This window comes from Columba livia, chromosome 9 (genome assembly GCF_036013475.1).
Source record: "Columba livia isolate bColLiv1 breed racing homer chromosome 9, bColLiv1.pat.W.v2, whole genome shotgun sequence".
In the NCBI taxonomy this organism is placed as follows: domain Eukaryota; kingdom Metazoa; phylum Chordata; class Aves; order Columbiformes; family Columbidae; genus Columba; species Columba livia.
This window is the reverse complement of record NC_088610.1, coordinates 10,731,456-10,750,837: the sequence shown is the minus strand read 5'-3', so window position 1 is coordinate 10,750,837 and position 19,382 is coordinate 10,731,456. Positions and strand designations below refer to the sequence as shown.

General features: G+C 43.6%; 1 long non-coding RNA gene across 1 annotated transcript in view; it reads right to left on the bottom strand.

Annotated features, from left to right (window-relative positions):
* Positions 1-19,382, bottom strand: part of LOC110361785 (uncharacterized) — a 236,223-nt gene that overhangs the window by 72,629 nt on the left and 144,212 nt on the right. The window contains exons 5-7 of the long non-coding RNA XR_002418583.2: positions 7,912-7,985; positions 4,051-4,146; positions 3,295-3,453 (exon numbers count right to left, since the gene is read on the bottom strand). This is a non-coding gene — a long non-coding RNA (uncharacterized LOC110361785). The remainder of the gene's footprint in view (positions 1-3,294; positions 3,454-4,050; positions 4,147-7,911; positions 7,986-19,382) is intronic.

The following is a 19,382-nucleotide window of genomic DNA, read 5'->3' as shown; positions in this document are numbered from 1 at the left end:
TAATGCATGAAGATATATGAAGTCAGATGAGCAGCACCTTGGTTGCCTGTTCCCCACACTGATGCCTTGTGCAGCTTGAAGGTGACCTCCTCACATGGGCTGGTGGGCTTCTGAATAGAAACATGGAATATATATATTTTTTTTTCCAAGGCAGAAGAATGGTGTTCTTCCTTGGTCTGTTTTTTTGTCTACAGTCCAGACAAAGAAATTTCCCATTAACTAGAAATTTTCCTAATGGTGAAACAAGTACCTGTGCACCCATGTATCACATTTCATTTAGCCTAAATTACTGAGAACAGACAGAAAAATCAGACTTATTAATCTGCTTGAGAATAGAGAAACCTTTGCTATCCAGTCCAGCAGAAATTGCTTATACTAGATATCACCATTGATATCACCTTTAAAAGGAATATGTCAAGGATTTCTCTGGTATTGTGCATGTGCCGCCCTTTGTTTTTTTCTGAGGTATAACTTTATAACAAGTCACTTCATTACAGTGTGCCACGCTCTGATCTTAAGAACTGAAGGCCCTAGAGTTCTCCAAGTGAGCACAGAAACAGATGATGGCAATAAAAACAATAATAATGGCATTGTGTTGAGGATCAAAATCTGGATCCTACAGTGTAAAGATATGAAGTATATGCAGACTTTTCAAAGGCAGCTTTCAAGGCATGCAAAGATATAGACAGTGCAGGGAAGAGCACCTCCTCCACAGAAATACTCCAATTATCCTGAAAAAAAACCCTACATTTATTCCAGGAACTTGGAACCTTCGTTCTCACATACTGCTATTGCAAAATAGCCACAAGCCCAGCTCACAGCAGTGGAAACTCCTCCTCGCATGGGAACAGAGATGTGTTTGCTGGGTCAAGGACATGGCTCAGAGAGAAGATGCTCTCCTGCCAGAGTTAATCCAGCCAAGGAGCTGGACAGCATGAGGGCCTGAAAAGATGCCACTGGCTTATAGGGTTTTCAAGGCAGGTGCTGTGGGGATCCCAGAAGTTTGGGTTCATATCTCCCATGGACATAGGCTCCAAATGACATCAGTGAGACCCAAAAGAACCTGCGCGTTCCAAGTCCACAGCATTTCACAACTACATTACACGATGTTTCTGTCCCAGTCTCTCTGGAGACACGGGTGTCCGTCTTGCACCCTCACAGGCAGATAAGTAGGAAACCACATATATTTCTGGTAAAGCTGGTCATAACTTCATATCAGAGAAAGCTTCCTATGTTTTAATATTAGCTTTTTTTGTTTGTTTGTTTGTTTTTTCCTGATTTTGAAAAAACCTCAAAGCCACAAAGTATGTTTATAGACATTTTCTCTATAAGGGATTTCCTTCCCAGGGAGCTACTTTGGTGTGCAAAAGGGAGGCCAGAGGGGATCCCAAGGCCACTGGAAGAAGCATAATTATATCATTAAGCTGCTATAAGTTGCCCAGTCTTTCCCTAATAGCAATGTGCCTGGAACAAACTGTCTCTGAGGTCATGCTTTTGGGAGAGTGTGAGCCAGGTTTTGAAGGCACCAGGTTAGAATGTCGCAGGTACATGGGTTAAGGAACAGTTTCTGTGTATCCTTGATGTGATTAGGCTGCAGCCTTAAGAGATAAGAGCAGCCAGAACAGCACAGAACATCTTATCTGTTCAGGGCCAAGCTGGCTGGAAAGGACACATTCAATGCCAGAACATTGTCCCGCGTACTCAGTGTCTGGTGGCATGCACAAAGATGGTTGTTTATCAGTACCAATTTCCAACCCATCTTTTCATCTGCCGCCCGACCTGGCTGGCAGCCCGTGGCGGGGAGTTCCCCACCACCTCCCTTCTCGCTGCCTGTGCTCCTTTTGCTCAACCAGACGGAGAAAGGACAGGAGAGGAAATGATAACGCGCTTTTCCTTCTATCGAGACTAATGACCAGAGGAAGCACCCCCTTTTAAATTAGCTGTCATTTAGAAAGCAGTCACAGGAAAGCAGAGCGACTCCCCGCCCCAGATCTCCTCCAGCATTACAAGTACAATCAAAGCCACCCAAACGCCCGACGCAATGTGATGCACAGATGTTGATAAATCCTCCCATGTGAAAAAAATATTAAGTTGTTACAAACAAAAGAGCCTCATAAACAGAGCTTTGGAAACTATGATAAATCAAGTTAGTTAGGCAGCAGAGCTGGTACAAGCCGCTGTCTCAGCTAATGCAGATTGAGTGTTCAACACGTGCTGTGTAGATCAGCATTTTAAACACATATGGTTTACTGGCCTTAATGAATACTAAAAGCCCAATAAGCAGAAGCCAGAGCCACTCAGACACAGCTTCATACCGATGTCAGCGGCATTGTCTTTCATTTTATTTACTAACGAGTTATTGATAGTGGTAATTTGCTGCTGATAATGCTGCAGGTTATAAAAGAGAAAAATTAACAAGTGCTGTTAAATGAGGAAATGAGTTCCACACCCTGCTTCATCCCAACACGTGAGCTGCTGGTGCCAGGCAGGGCTGCAGGCAGTGAAGGTGTTGGGGTCGCTGGTGGAGGCAGAGCTGGGGTGGTCACTGCGGTCAACCAGGATGCTTGGCCACAGCCCAGGCTGCTATTAACGCAGCTCTAAGTACTACAGAATGGGGCAAAAAGAAGGGAAAAGAGCAGAACAAATGATAAATAAATGTGGCATAATAGAGCCACAGGCTACGTTCACCCTGCCATGCGGTTAGGTGGGAATCCTCATCCCCAGTTACATCCTCATAACTGGGCTTCACAGAAAGCTGAGGGCAGGGTTTAAGCTGGAGACTCTGGTGACGCTGAACTCTGGTCCTCACCCAATTTCTGCCTTCTCCAGGTCTTGACTGACCTCTCAGTTGCACTGTTGTAAATCCTGAATATCATCTTCAGCCATTTGTGGGATATATATATAGATTAATATAGTTACTGACCTGCCCGGCTCCTGTAAGAATTAATTTCATACTGTTTGTAAAGATCTTTGAGGATGAAACCCCAGCCACAGGCAAAATGCTGTCATTTTTGTCTATTGCTGCCAATGGATGGTATTTTTGATGTTAAATAAGTAAATGCAGAAGGCGAAATAATTCCAGAGAGTGGCTCCTAGCCAGGGAGGGAAAGCATTAGGAAGGCAGCATGGCCTTTGCCTGGGCATGGCAGGGAGGGGACAGCTGGGGACAGGGCATGGCTTGGAGGTCAGTGCCTTCAGCAGTTCTTTCCTGAACACCCAAGCTCATGTGCACAGTGATTTTTAGCAAATCTGCATCCACTCACCAATCTCTGAGGTAGATGCTGTAAAACCCACCTTGTTCTGTAGGTCAAATGAAGTTCAGCTGTTTGCTGAGCACCTTGAACTCCTGGGATGAAAGCAGCGTTGATCAGTTCCTGAAGTGCTGGCTCAAACCGACGTGCGGCGCCGAGCTGGGCAAACCTCCAGCCACACACAAAGTCAATAGGGTGCTGCCTAAAGGAAAACACTCAGAAACCTCAGCACTGGGTGCTGGTGAAATAAAATATTATAATTACGGTTGCTAGCATTAATGAGGATCCAACACATTCAGCCTTTCAGATAAAAGGTGGTAAGTGTGTAGCATTAGCACTGACGTTCTTGTAATGTCACAGATAAGCTGTGTGTCCTTGAATGAGCATCCCTGTAGGGCACTGGAGTGTACAGCAAACACTGCTGTAATAGTCACCGTGGGGAGGTGAGAGGATGCTCAGGAACCACTGAAAAGCTTTTCCACTAAACTGGTCACTTGGGGTACTCTGAGCTCCCAACATTTTCTGTTTTATTCATTTAGATGTATGCAACCATGCAGAGCACAGTGTGGCTTTTATTTATCCTATGTTAGTGTGCTCATCCCCTCTGTGGATGCAGGTCTTATGCACTTCTTGGAAAAGCAGGAGAAACATCGTCTAGTTGTCCTATTTTCCAGTTATTTTTCTATAAAAGGCAGTCACACTGATCCACGTTTTCTCCACTGAAAGTGAACAGGCATTCCTTTCTCTCAGTTAGAAAAGCCTGAGGAAAAACAGGATCAGAGTCTTTTGCAGTTTGTACCTGATGGTATTCAAAGTCCAGTGCTTGGCTGTGACCTTGGCTGGTGGCTCCTTGGCACAAAATGGTTCACGCCTCTTCAAGGACCCAAAGGGATGACTGCAGGAAAAAAAGAAAATACAGTTGCAGATGTCATCTTGTGGGGAGAGCAGGTTGCATGAGGTTTTCCAGCCTGCCCATGCTGGCTGCCAAGCATGGCCTGTGGCTCTTTGCCCCACCAGTGCATGAGCTTCTCCTTGCCCATTTCCCTGCTTTGTTCCTTGTATATGATCTACGTCTCGGGATGGTGGATAGAGAGGCTCCCATGGTTGTGCTGGAGCCAGGGCCAACTCCACTTACCATCTTCTGCCAGCAAACCTGAGTGTGGCTGAAACACCAGCAGGTGTTACAATTTTAAATTTTCATTTAGGCTAATTAATGCATTAATGGTTATAGCTGTGGATTTATAGGTTTAGGTGCCATTAGCAAACCCCTGACATCATGGACTTCACGGAGGACCACAGCCAGGCTGCCGCTGGCTGTCTGCACATCTGCCACAACAGGCAAGTTATAGGGAGTTTGGATCGTAACCAACAGGCAAGAGACAGCTCCCAAGTACTAATTTAATTGTGAAATCTTTGATTTTTCCCTCCTCCATTTGCTGTTTGTGGTGCTTATGGAAATTAATTTAAAAGTATTGTGCAATTAAAAAAAATTAATGGTTTCCTTCCTCTGGAATTGAGAGCTTTCTTCTGAGCAGAAGGGAGGGGTTTATGAACATGTAATTCCTTTTTAGGGGGCTGAATACAAGCTTCTATCGTTTCATGTTTTAATTAATTTTTCTATAGTTGCTTCATTAATTGATATTTATGTATTGCTTGTTGTGCATAAATTCTGGAAACAACACATAAGAGGATGTTCTCATTACAGCTCTATGAGTGCTTGGCCAATACTGGAATATTAATAATTGGAGTTACATAGAAAAGTACAGTTTGTTTCCCTTTCTCTGAGGTTTCTGTCCTGCATGGTGTCTTCAGGGAATAAACAGTCGCTTCAAGAAAGACATTTATTTTGTGGACCGCAAGAATACTATGTCTGTGAAGGAAAATGGCAAACCGACAGGGATGCAGCTGAAGCACAGCCTGTGTAGCACTGAGTTGCTGAGGTGCTATACAAATAAATACGGACGGAAAGCATCTTCCTGTGTGCACCTTTCCCAGTTCTGCTGGCTGGTGGTCCAGCCTATGGGCAACTTCCCACTGGGAAGAGCAGGCAAGGATCCAGGCAAGTAATTTCTGATGAGGGGTGTCTGCTCCCGTTCAGCACTTGAGTGCCCACCAGACAGTCGTGCTGCTGCAGAAACATCTGAGGAACAGAGGACCACTTTTGTCATTGCACGTGTAAACTTCATCCCCTCTTAAATCTGCTAAGATCATGCTTTAGCTTAGCATTCATTCCACCCATAGTGGATGATTTAACCTTACCAAGGGTAATTCTCTCTGTTTAAAAAGAAAAATAAAAAAAATTGGGGGTTTATGGGAGTAGTTGTTCTGGGTCTCTGGGACCACAGTTGCAGTTTAGCCAAGCATCCTTCTGTCACCCACACCTGTGAGCATGCAACCATGCTCACACATGTCCCCCTGCCCAGATGCTGATGCCTGTCCCCCTCGATGGCTGTGGCTCAGCAAGGACAGTGTCCCGGGTGTGGGGGGACAGCAGCACCATGCCTGCCTATGGGACTCCAGCCCACGCTGAAATCACTCAGCACAGTGGGGCTTCCCTATGGCTGAAAATCAAGATCTGATGTACTTCTTGTCAATGCTAACGAGCTGTCCCTAGGTTGACATTTCTATGTTGACTCATGGCTAAAAGAATCTCCCCCACAGAGCAATCAGCCGGTGTCCTCTAAAGGCATGCGGTCTGCTCAAGAGTGGCGAGTTATGGCCTGCCCATGGAGCTATTGTTATTTGAGATTTTATTAATCATTTACTACGTTTTATGAGGTTAGTCACCTGCATCGTCTCTGTGCTGACACAATAATTTACCACTACAAGGATGAAAAAGAAAATAACAGATCATTTACTGGCAGCTCACAATGCTCCTACCAGGTTACAAAGGCAGCTAGTGGAGAGAGATTTCTGCTGGGGAATCAAAATAAAACAAAAAGGGATGATGAAACACAGCCAAAAGGGCATCACTGAAGATCAGTTTTATACTGAAGCATGTGGTAATCAATTATTCAGAAACATGGCATTGAACTATCTTTTCCCATGGGTTTATAAACCTCTCACAGGCTTAGCTCTGGTAACAGTTATCCAGGGATATGTAAGGGTATCACTGGAGGCCACAAGAAGACACTGATATTAGGCACATAATATAGATAAGAAGGATATTAGAAAGCACAGAACTAGCTCACCTCCTGCTGTAAATGTATATTACTCCATCAAGGTCAATGGTGTCTCAATGGTTGGACCCACAAGCTGTCAGAAAGTAGAGAGCCTCACCAGGCAGAGGCAGCCTGGGCTGGGTCCGTGATGCTCCTTTTCAAGCTGGGAGCAACAAACAGGGCTAATCCATGGACACACAGCAACTTTTCTCACAGCGTGGTCTTTTGTAGCAGAACACTTCTGGAAGGGCAGAACAACATCTCGTGCATGTGTGGGGAGGACATGGACACAGCTGGCCTGGCAGACCAGCAGGGAGCTGTGCCATATACCCAGGGGAGCTGAGCTGGGCAGGAGCTTCGAGTCTCCTGAAAAGCATTTTTCAAAATAAGCGATAAATTATTTATCAACTATAAATGGCCAGGATAAATCTGTTGGTAAGCAGCAGCACAGCACAGTTAGTTTTGACAACTACAACTGATAATTTACAGCTGCTGGTAGATCGCTGTTAAGGATATTACTCAGTCTCCTAATACACTACATAATACTTACAAGAATAACAAACAACCTCCCCAGCCTCTCTCCCTGCTCAGGGTCCCCACAACTCCACTCTCCAGCTTCCCCAGCAACGTGTGGCCTTGAGCCCTGCCATCACTTCTTGCCCTGGGTATTTCTCAGGCGAGGGACATTCACAGCCCCTGGCTTGTTGCTCACATGGCAATAAAGCGCAGGATTTCTCTCTGGCTGCTTCTGCTGACGTCTTGGCAGCTATGGTGGCCTCTTGAAAGAGTGATGGGGGATGTACAGTGACCATGGTGATGTGTGGTACAGATCTCTGCTCCACCAGCTGATGAAACTTTGCTGTGTGCAAGAAGAAGTGTCAATTTATTTTACAGACCTACTCCTGGGGCTCCTCCTGCAAAGAGGACAGAGCAGCTCAGCTGCTGATCGTGAAGGAGATGTCTGTCTTGACCATGGGCAAGTGGTAAAACTGGGTGTTGGAGGGACAGAAACATGCTAGAACAGACGAACAGCCTTTCCCCCACTTAAGGCACCGATATAACAAATATGCAAAAAGTCATATATTTTGCAAGTGTAGAGCCTTCCTAGAAATAATTAGCTTCTAAACATTCCCCTGTCCTGTATAATAAATGAAGAGCATAGTAAATGTTATGAGAATAATTCATTATTCATCACGAATAACAAATGAAGGGAGTAATTTACTATCCGCTAATCTCTAAAAGGGCTCCACTTCTTTTTAACCACATTGGGATGCTGAGTGCTGAGAACGAGTTCCATGTTTGGTCACCCATGGCTGTTGCTGGGAGGGTGTGGTGACCCCAGGGCCAGCACAGTGCTGCTGTTTGCCAGTCGTGCCATCACGCAACCTATGCAGATGTCACTTTCTGTCTGGATAAGGACGGTGGTGCATCTCTGATGTCCCTTCTACCCCCACACTCCTTCCCGAGCCCGCCCACGTCCACATGTGACAGTCACATACCTGCGCACGTTCCATTCCTGCAGCCCTGGTGAAGCCTCTAGGATGCTGTTGTACTTTGACCACAACAAAGAGTCCTGAGGTGTCAAAACAGAATTAAAAGGCATCATGTAACAGGTAAAAAGGAAGGATTATTTTTTACTTCATCAGCCTGTGGCATATACAACACCTGTCCCACCTGCCTGCTTGGGCAGGGGGATGTAATTCTCCCATCATATTCAGCACCAGAGCCCAAATCCAGCCTTGTTCCCCTCCACCCCTCTCTTCCAGGTTTTCTCCTCTTTACCTCCCTATGATCAGCTCTCCTCTTCCTATTTCCCAATATCAAATTTCTTTTTGCTTGTCCGCAGCTGATCTGTTCTGGCCTTGTTCTCATCTCTCAAACATCATCCTGCTGGACTGATCCTCCACAGGATTTAACCTCTTGCCAAAGAGCCCCCAGCCCCTTTCCTTGGGAGCTTAATAATGCTGCCTGCTTGGGGGTAGCATTTGTGGACTTATTTCTGATTTATCTCTGCTGATCATTATTTGTTTATTGCTCTTCCTTCTCATGTTCCCCCAGTGCTCCAGATGACAGACAGCACATAAATCACTGTAATAGAGCACAGCGAGCAGAGACAAAGTTATACAAATTGTGTGTGTGTGAAGTGGTAGATAAAGAGCATTGGTGGATCCTCTTTGGTGTCTTTCACAAGGAAACTGTGCTCCCAGCCCAGACATCTCCTGCATCGCTGACCGCTAAGGATGACTAAGATAATACCCTTGGGAAGAGGGTCCCTGAATAAAAAACCCTCTGTATGCCACGCTTGCCAGCTGGCCTGGGACACCAACAACCCCTCTTCAGACTGTTTTCGTGCATGATTTGTTTGAAAAACCCCTAAATGCACATGTGCAGCTGATGGATCTGAATATAAAAAACTAAAATTCTGCACTTTGATTTTAGGAAGTTATTATTTTTTATTCTAACCTTTCACCTGTATTATTGCTTCTGGATGTGAGTAAGCACTAAAACATAAAGGGTAGTAAAAAGCATCTGCCTGTTACACAGTAACTGCCCTCATGTGAATTTAACTTGATGAGTATCTTTAGTGTTTTCCAATGATTTCAGCTCTAAGTTTTGCTAAACTTGCATTTTTGGAGACTATTTCTGAGTAAAGACTTCCATAGGAAAATCAAGATAATGCTGGCAAACTGACTTATGACCTCCAACATCTCAAAATATTCACAAACCTGCTGACTAACCGGGTACAATTTTATCTCTGTGGACTTTCCATCCCTGAATGGAGTGATTAGTGACAAAGAGGGGTTTTATATTTAAATCAGTGTTAGCTAATGAACACTGGTGTGTGCTGACAGCGGCCTCAGAACAACATGCCATGGTGCTGTGACGAGGAGCGTTTGAGAAGAGGACAGCAAGGGTGAGGTTCTCACCCCTTCACCTCGCTGGCTGCCGCTCTCCATAAAACCCACCACCCCAGCAAAGTCTGGGCTGCTCTGACCCACCCAGCTACCAGGAATTGGACCATCAAAAGTAAGAAACACCTACAGACTAATAACATTTAACTAGGTAGCTGAGATGATCAGACCCCCAGAAGAAGTCTACAAGACACTTTCTGAAGACAAGTGAGGCAGGAAGAGTTACACCAAGCACTGCAGCTAGCTACCAGCCTTTTTGGGCTGCTCTTTTCCTCAGGGCAGTGCGGAAGGATGTTTCAGTCTCATCATTCTTTACACACACCTTCTGACTCCGGAGGACTGCCAGATTTTCATGTGTATGCATGATTCTACAGCTACAACCCACACAACCTTCCTCCCAGAAACCTGCAAAGAGCCTCCTTAGATACCCACACAGACCTGCAGGTCAACAGGGTCCGATAAGATGATCCATAAAATCATGCATTTCCCAGGAAGACCTGATTTAGACAGACTGTTTTAATAAGAATTAAGGTGCTAATTTGAACACATGCATAGAGGGCATGAGCTATGGTTTGGCCTTCCACATATGTGCTCTTCAGAGACAGCGAGACGACCCATGTAATCCTGGCTCATACCGCTGACCTGCAGAGTGGGACCTTGGTGCAGGTTAAAGGAAAGTTTAGTAACATTTTGACACTTTTGATTGGCATTATGCCTTCTCAGGCTTTATCGGTCAGCTTTGAAGTCTAACCAGCTCCCTTATGTGGAATTCGTATTTGGCACGGTTGCATGCGACATAATGTGGTAATAGAGGTAGCTCTATATCTATGGTAATTTTTTGAGCTGAGTGACATTTTTCAAATGGATAAGTTCACTGAAAAATGCAGGAACCAACGGTATTTGTGAAAAAAATTAGAAAGTGTACAAATGTTTCATTTTGACATGTCAAAAGAAGTGGTTTGGAGATAGGGAGTCGTTTCAATGTCGTCAAAACAAAATATTTTGACTTTCTGTTTTGAAACAAGTTTTGTTGTTTAGAAACTGACCTAAATTTTAGGAAAGGATTTTTTAAACCAGAATTATGTAACAAAAAAAAAGAACATTTTTTTTCCTGTTGAGGAAAATTCTTGGTTTTACTGATTTCCCCTGGTTTTGGATTTGACAACCAAACTGAAAAATCCATATTCATCTCCCTCTCTCACTGTTAACACTCATGTCGCATCTCCAGCTGCTAAAAAAAGCAATGCATCATGGCTGCTACTCAACATCTCTGCTTTCACCGTGCAAAAACGGGGTTGCTAAAATGGAGCTTTGTCCATGCCCAAATGCACAGTGGCATCCTGGGTACATGTGACCACAAGTGACTCAGTGGCTCTGGACATGAAGGTGTCTGCCCACCCCACAGCTGCCCTTGGGCCCCAATGCACCTGGGCTTGTCCCCTGCCAGGCTCTTTACCCTTATCACAGCTTTATTTAGCCAAGCAGGTTAATGAATAACTCCGCATTTCGCTGGTGAAATGAACCTTCACCAGTGTCTTATCTCCCGATCAGGCACAGCGAGAGAGCAGAAAAACAAAGACAGATTTGTCATGTCCTCTGTTACTCACCACCTGAAATGGCTGATAGGGCTCAACAATGCAGCTGCACTGCTTTTTAAGGGCTAATTTATCTGCTTTCTGCTTCCCTTCCCACCTGTGAGTTTCAGTTCCAAAAATAGCTTTGATCAAACAGTGGCTGTGGAGCTGACTCTGTTTTTGGCCAGCTTGGTTTCTGCGCTGGTTCTGGTGGTCTCAGACACTTGGTTTGCTGATATTTAAGGTCACCATCCTCCCCAGCAGCTCTGGCTGCAGAGCATGTACCCTTTGAAATCACTGGGGACTTCGTTACGTTTAGGGTGCTGCAGACAGTGAGCCCCAGTATCCTGTGGAGCCAAAGAACCACATGGACATCTTGTGGTGGGGAAGGTCCTCAGATGCTGCAACTCCCCAAGATGCTCAAAACCACCCAAACCCTTGAGCGTATCCTCACACACTGTAAAAGTCTGTTCATTAACAGCAGGTGAGTTTTGGGGTTTGATGTGCCCCTAGACAGGATAGTTCACCTGTGTGTGAGAAAGGGCTGTGAGCTACCTCCAATACTCATGCATCCCAGCTGTGGCAGTGTCTGAGCATCAGTCCAACCTGTCGCTGGATGCGGCAGAGCCAGATTTCATCCCCTGCTCCATCAACCCCTGACACACCTGCTCTTCAATCTCACTGATTTACGGGCCTCAGCCTCCTCAACTGATCTGATCTCTTTTGCCTAGGGTCTATCTAGAAACTGGCCATTATAGCGTTTTCTTTTCTATTGCCACAGAAGCACATCCAGTACTTTTTCCCTTCCTCTCTGCATTGCTTTGGGAGTTTGCTGCAAGATTCAGGATTGTGACGAATTCCTAAGAAACAGTAATTTCCTATAGGTTGTTCTCATGCTCTTTGTGACACAAGAACCTTCAGACATCTATTTCTAGGCTCTGCAGAAGAAAAGGGAGACTTTAGTTACGCTGGTGAGCAGGAAATCGAACTGCATTTCACTGCCTTGCCCAGCACTGCAGTTAGCAACTTCTAGTTCATTCATAGTGCATTGCTAGTGCCATTTGCTCCTGTTTATTTTATTCCCTTTTCCTCCTACCCCTCTCTGTTTCCTATAAAAACCCTGGGTGCAGATTGATGCTCAATGGCCGGGATGGAGCACTGACATATCTGCGGTGTGGGGCTCAGTGGCCACAGCCACGGTGACTCAGAGCACACGTAGCTGCTTTAAAAAAAATCTTTCTCCAGGACATCACAATTCAAAAATCATTTCCAGTTCTATTATTATTCTCAGCCCAGGGCAATCATACTGTGGTCTCCAGTGCAGCCAGCTCTGCCAGTCAATCCTGTTAAATACACTGAGTTTTCCTTCTAGTTTAGGGTTAACAAAAATTAAATTTGTGTGGCCAAATATAGGCAGAGATTTCATTCCCATGAGACTCTGTCTGCATTATTGAATCCCAGTCTTTTTCATGTGAAACAAAAATACTCTAGTCATAGCTTCTTTATAAAATAATATCCCATTGACTTATGTTTCAGGGAAAAAGGGTGAGTTTGGGTTTTCTGCTGTGATCACAGTAGTGAGGAAGGAATATTATTCAGGCTCCAGCAAGGGAAAGGAAAATAAATGCAGAAGATATGTACACAGCAGTGTTGCCACTGCTCATAGCCAAGTCAGGATGGGTTTGGAGAGTGGCATGCGCTGGATAAATACTCAAAATGTTCAGAACTTTGCAAACCACACTGAAGTGACCCTTCATTTTCTAAATATGTAGTAATAAATTCCTCCAAAGGTATTCTCTGTCCTTGTTATTTGTTTTCCACAAACATCTGCTCCTATACAGGGATGCTAATGAAAAACTTCTTTACTATGAGGGTGCCAGAGCACTGGAACAGGCTGCCCAGAGCAGCTGTAGAGTCTCCTTCTCTGGAGACATTCCAGACCCACCTGGACACATTCCTGTGCGACCTGCTCTGGTGAACCTGCTTTAGCAGGTGGGTTGGACTGGATGATCTCCAGAGGTCCCTTCCAACCCCAACCATTCTGTGATTCTGTAATGAAGAGTGAGAGGTTTTCAATTTGATTTGTGGGATTTTTCACTTTCTCCTTCCCACGTCAGTCTCAAAATCATCCACTTGTAGACAATCCTTAGATTCAAAAAAGGATGCAGAAAAAGAGTCAAATAACTCACTCTCTCCTGACACTTCTCCCAGCGCTAATCCATGATGCTGAGACACTGGACCATGGCCGCATGTGCTGCAGTGGGGTCAGCCTGGCAGGATGGAGCTGCAAACCACCCACACAGTGACTGCAGAAGAGAAAAACCTGGAAAATCTGCTTTTAACACAGCAAGGTCTTTAGGAACAGGCAGAAAAACACCTGTCGTCACAGCCTGGGTATGCCAGTGCTGCTGTGTTTATTGTGGCCACGTTAATAATTACAATCAATAGTAACAATGAACAATAATAACACAATCATCATTACATTAATAGTAATGATTATAAATTCTGAACTTTTTAGATTTTTATAAAGTATTTGGGTGCTGGACCTCCTGTTAGGCAAATGTGCCTTCACATTTGAGGTTATAAAAAGAAGTAGCAGTAGGGATTGCCAGTCGCCTGGTTCTATATTATCTCCATTAAATGTGACAGTAGAAAACATTAAATAGAGATCTGAAAACCAATGATAACCAGTAAGTTCAAATAACTTTCAGGAAAACTAAAACATAGTTAGCTCAAAAATACTGATGAATAGTTTTAAATGTGACTCTTTTACTGTTTGTTTTTGTTTTGTTTTGTTAAGAAGAAAAATCACATAAGATTCCTAGGAAAGTTATGGCTATGGAGGGAGGGAGCTACCTGAAATATAAGCTTTCTGCCTTATCAGACTTCTTTTAAAAGCTTTTGTTCAAAATTAGACAGTTCTGGAATTTCCCTTCCAAATTCTCTATCTGCACTTCTGGCACTTGCTGTACCTATGCGGTTTCATCCCAGAAGGGTGCTGCACACAAGTGTTGAATCTGCACAAATGTTTCCAAATCAAAACAGTCAAAGTGCTACTCTATTTCCCTGGTTCTCTGATGTTTAGAAATAAACATTGGCAATGCTTATTTGGGGCTTTTTGGAGCATTTCTGAACATGTCAGCAGCATAGTCTCTCCCAAACTGATGGAGCTTGCAATTTTGTTTGGTGACTAAGAAGTACAGGCTTGGAAACACTATTTTAAAAAGAGGAAAAAGAGGGAACTGAAGTCCAGCGCAGAACACCTGCAGCCGCCGTTATTTCAGGCACCGATGGCCCCTGGGGACAGCCGGGGGCAGAGCTGCTGTCACCTGGTGCTGGACGTGGTGCAGCATCACCCAGATCTCAGCCAGCTAAGAACTACTTGTACACATCCCCTCAGCTCTCTCCATTTCTTTTCCCAGCTTTCCTGAATCTCCATCACCTTCCTCACACATCTTCTTGTCTCCTACATCCCACACTGGAAGATGTTTTTTCCACACCTCACCCAATCCTATGCGTAAAAACTCCTTATCTTCTCACTCTTCGATGGCATGTTTTGCTCTCACGCAGAGAACAAATTCTAATATCCAAATTTCCAAAATTATTTTGTTTAATCATTTTCTACTTCTTATCTTGCCTGTCTTGACTTCTTCCTTATAAGTCTTGATTTGCTGCTTTTAAGATTTACCGCAACATACAAATTGCTTCTATTTGTATCTGCATGTGAAGTCAGTTGTGAGGTGTCTTGGGAAAATTTGCTTTAGAAACATGATATGTAAATAAACAGCATCAGGGAAAGCTAAACTGGCTTATTGTCAATACATTTTAGTACATTTTCCACCTTAGGAGGTTTTTTTTTTATTATTTTCCTTTCTTATCTGTACATCATTTACATTATTGCTTTTTTCTGGGAATCACTCCAATGGCAGGGTCATAATTTGATGGAATACAGTGATGGTGATGCTGGATAAAATGTGCACACTCTGTTCCTTTCAGTTAATATTACCAAGATAGCACGATGTTGGAGAAAATGGATGACCTACTTTTATCCTCTGCATTAGAGATATATTTTACAAGGTGGTAAGACTGCTTTGAAAATGTATGCAAAACCCAGAGAGGGTTGTACCAGTATCCACCCTGTGACTTCCATTTCTACTAGTGTAAATAAAATCAGAATTACAGAGTAAAGATACGGGGAAAAGTACAAATATTTTTATGTCTGCAACATCGCTCCATCCCACTATTCTTGGGAAACTTCATGTCCAGTTCTGCTCTGAAAGTGCATTCAGTCAACCTCAACTGCTTTTAATTATATTAGCAGTCTTATTGTAGTTCTTATTGTCTAAGCATATGACTGAAGCAGTATTTATACAGAGAAGTAATATCATTTGTTGGACCAGCTGATACACTGACAAACTTTTTGGCATATAAGCCTGAAAAAGTGTTTCTGTGCCTGAAAACATATCTGTTTTTTTTTTTTTTTTTTTTTTTTTTTTTTCCCCCTAAAAGATCAGTTAGTTCTAATAAAAGGTATTACCTTTCCCTGTAGACTTTGTCTCATTTAATTATATTAACATTGAAAATAGGCGAACTAAATTGCATAAGATAATTTGTTTTGTCCCCAAACCACACTGCTAGCTCCAGCTGGGGCCCTTTGGTTCCAAACTGCTTGTAAAGATCTCGAGCATCAGGTTGCAATTATTACTGTATGCGTATTAACTAAATTTAATGAAAAATATCAGAAAAAGCATAAAGCATCAGACTTTGGGCTTTGAAATAACCGTTACCTTTAAGAGATAGGGCTGAGGCTCACAAGAGTTGTGTCTACATGTACTTGTGCAGGGGCTGCCCTTGCTTGAGGTGTGCAAAGTATCTGCTGGTGATGCCAGCACCAGGTCTGGATAGGTCTCAGATCCAGTCCCATGTGGCAGCTTCTGTATCTCCACCTTGCCGTATAATTACTTTCATGCTGACCCATTTCTCTGTCTGTAAGAAACCCAAAGCAGAAGCCCCAAAACACTTGAACTCATTGTATTTCAGCTCAACACAAGCGAGAAGCATCCAAAATCTTTAGCCAAAATAATTTCTTACCAAGTTTCCAGCCAAATTTGCAGGCTCAAGAGAGTCCATGAATCACAGATAAGCAGCCAGCCATTTGCTGCATAACTTCACCTCTAATTACAAATGGGCAAACATAATAAATGCAGTCATTAATTCATTAAAAATAACGCTGGGAATTTGATGTAATGGGATCAATGCTTAGATATGATGATGAGAAATAAAAGTATTCATTGCATGGGCAAAATGTAAGCTGCTTGGCTAGCAAAATGAAAACCATTTTTATTGCTGCCTTGTACCTTGACTATGGTGTTTATGTTTGACTTTGAACATTACAGAATGGCTCTGTTTTGGTCACATGCACAGTGGTTTCCTCTTAACATTTATTCCTCAGGACTAAGGATTTTATTTAATGCAGAATTTGCAGACTGAAGGGATTAATCTTTTGTATGTCTTCTTCCTTGGAAAGTTATTTTAGAAAGAATATATTTGTTTCATAGTTATCTGGGCATGTCTTTTTTTTTTTTTTTTTTTGGTATAAGTGCCTGCTCCCTATCTCCCCTTCTCCTCAGCTTGTTTACTCAGGAAATAAAATCTTGACCTTGACTTTAAGGTCTTTGGTGTTTCAGACTGTACAGTCAGCAGAGAGCAAGGGGAAAAATCGATGTGAACTGTATTAGACAAGTAGAAGAGTAATGCATAAGTGCTGGGAATTTATCCTGGAAATTGAAACAACTGAGGTAATTCTTAAAGGAGAGCACGTCCCACTGATGCATCTCTTGTGGTTAAAACCCCACACCCCACCTTCCCCCTTCAGCACCCTTTTTCTCCCCAGATGTCTGACACATCCTTGGGGCCATAAGAAGATGGGGACGCACCAGAGGCCTCCCAAGGTGCCGCCTCATCCAGGTTGGAGTCAGGGCACTAAGTGGTGGCCCATGTCTACACCTCCTACCAGCTCTGCCTCTGCAACTCTAGGTATTACAGGGGTCATGTTAGTATCTCCAATAAAAATATATGTCGAAAGAATCAACAAGACAGGTAAGAAAGGACAGCTCAGCAGATAAGAGACACGTTAATGAGGGTCTCAGCAATTGATAAGATTACATGTATCACCAGAGGACTCAAAAAATACACTGTCTGTACAGTGTTTTGGGAGAAACTACTGTTTCCTTGCCATTTCTCAATTAATGGAGTGAAATCCTGGCCGAGCTACCTCAGCATACTGTCGGGACATCGAGGTCAGGGAGGCAAAGTCAGACTTCATCTACCAGACGTGCCTTTCCAGGAAGCCGTGCGGATCATTGCCGTTAAAATGCAAATCATGTTTGGTTCAATATATTTAAATACTAGCGAAATGTCCTCAGCAATAATAGCAGGCTGTTAATACATATGTGTATGAAATTTTTAATTAATTAGATGGCATTAGAGTACCAGTTGTGTTCTCAAAACAGCTCAAAAGTTCTCTTTTAAAGGGAATTAATATCTAATAAGAAAAAAATGCAATAGCTTCCTGAAGGCTTAATTAAATGCTTATGCCTTTATGGCTTTTGCAAGCATTTTACTCATAACTTAGTCTGCCAGGGAATTGCACCACTGGTGTTTTCTGCAACAGGGGGAGTGCCCTGGGAAGTGCATCATCCATCAGGCTTTTTTTCTTCAGAGCCATATTTTCCTGTTTCAACAAGGGATTGCTGAAAATCTTTGGGAAAAATGTCTGTCTTTCCCTTGCAAACACCCTGCTGGGGGCAGGAGGGGATGGAGGAGCTGCAGCACCAGCCCGCGCAGGCAGAGGCTCCATGTGAGCTGCAGGCAGCGCTGGGGACCAGCAACACACACGCAGCCAGGTTTTGCCTCCCTGGTGGGATACAAATGCCACATTTGCACATTTAATAGGATTATCAAGTTACTATTCCCACAGATGGAACATTTGGGGTCTTCTCCCAAATCCTCCAAATGATGGTTCTGACCAGAGAATGGTTCCATGCAGGATTAATGTCCTGCATGTGAAAATAGCTGACTTGTAGTAGCAGGAATGGCTGTTCCTCCCATAAATTAGACCCACATAAGTACATCCTTGTTTGCAAATAATCCATAGGTCTCATCAAATAATTTCCATTTTCCTTTTATGCAATGTGAAATGAAACAGAAGACAGCTAAAGCGAACTTCAAGCTGAAGCCCTCTAAAAAAAGCTGCTGTTGTGAAAAATATTATTTAGGGTAACTTGAGAAGCCAGCTGCTAAAATTCAGTCACTTTTTCCAGAGCAGGAGAATTTATAGGGCATATCTTCAGCACAAATAATCTCTATTAGCTTCCCCTGCTTTTAAAATTGGGTTCCACTAACCTTTATTTATTATGCTTTCTCAGGACCACACAAATTAGACAAAAATAGCATGGTAGTCTATTTTCTGTTTAAGCATGTAAAGCAAGTATGTACAACATCTAGCACTAAGAGTTTCAGTCATGGTTTTATTTCCATAATATTTTCAGGGCCCCAGATGTTATTGCTTAAAGCCGTCCTCTATACCAGCAGATCTTCAGTACTACTGCGTTATAAATAACACTAATAGTAGTAACAATGGCAACTAGTTCTTAAGTTATCTCATATCTTTCTTCAATTTTGTTTCTTGCAGCGCCACGTCAGGATATTTTGTCTGAGCTGATGGGAAGAAGGGGCATTGATTTTCTCGATTGCTGACTTCTCATCCCGTTTAGTGCCAAGGGTTGTTATAAATTGCACTGGGGCACAACGTGGCCTGGCCGCGCTGTGCTGGGGTTGGGGCTGCAGCACTGCCTGCTTGCTCAGGCTCTTCTCAGCAGGGGCCTTGCCTGAGAACTCGGTGTATTTTTAGTTGAGCTATGTGAGGGATAAAAGTAGGGCACTGGCGCTCAGCAGAACCGTACAGACAGGTTTTGCATACAGAGCAAAACTGGAGAATGTGGAGAGGGGGGTTGGGCTTTTTCTTCCTTTTCTTTCGTTCCGCTGACTTGGCGCAAAAGTTGAAAATCAGGTTTTACCCAGTGAACTTCGATGAGTTTTTAAAGTAGATGTATGAGAGAAAAACAGCCTGTTCAGAGCCAGAGAGGAGCGAGCGCTCCCCCACCAGCCAGGTCTGCATTGCCACTGGTGTTGGCAGGACCGATGGTCCCATCAGGGGAGAAGGAGAGATCTGAGATGCGAAGAGGTTTCGGCAGCTTCCTCGAGGTATCCTCAGTGTTCATGGCTGGGAAACCGAGCAGGGAAATTGACATCACTTGAGGCACTTTTCTCTAGTATTATTCTGTGGTTTGGAAAGCAATTTGAATGGAAAATGAAGAGAGTTGGAGGACAAATCAGAGAAGGATAATGGGACCAATTCAACAAGAGGAAAAGAAATGAAAAGAAAAAAAAAGAGCGGAGTCTGGGCTTGAAAACCTCTTCAGT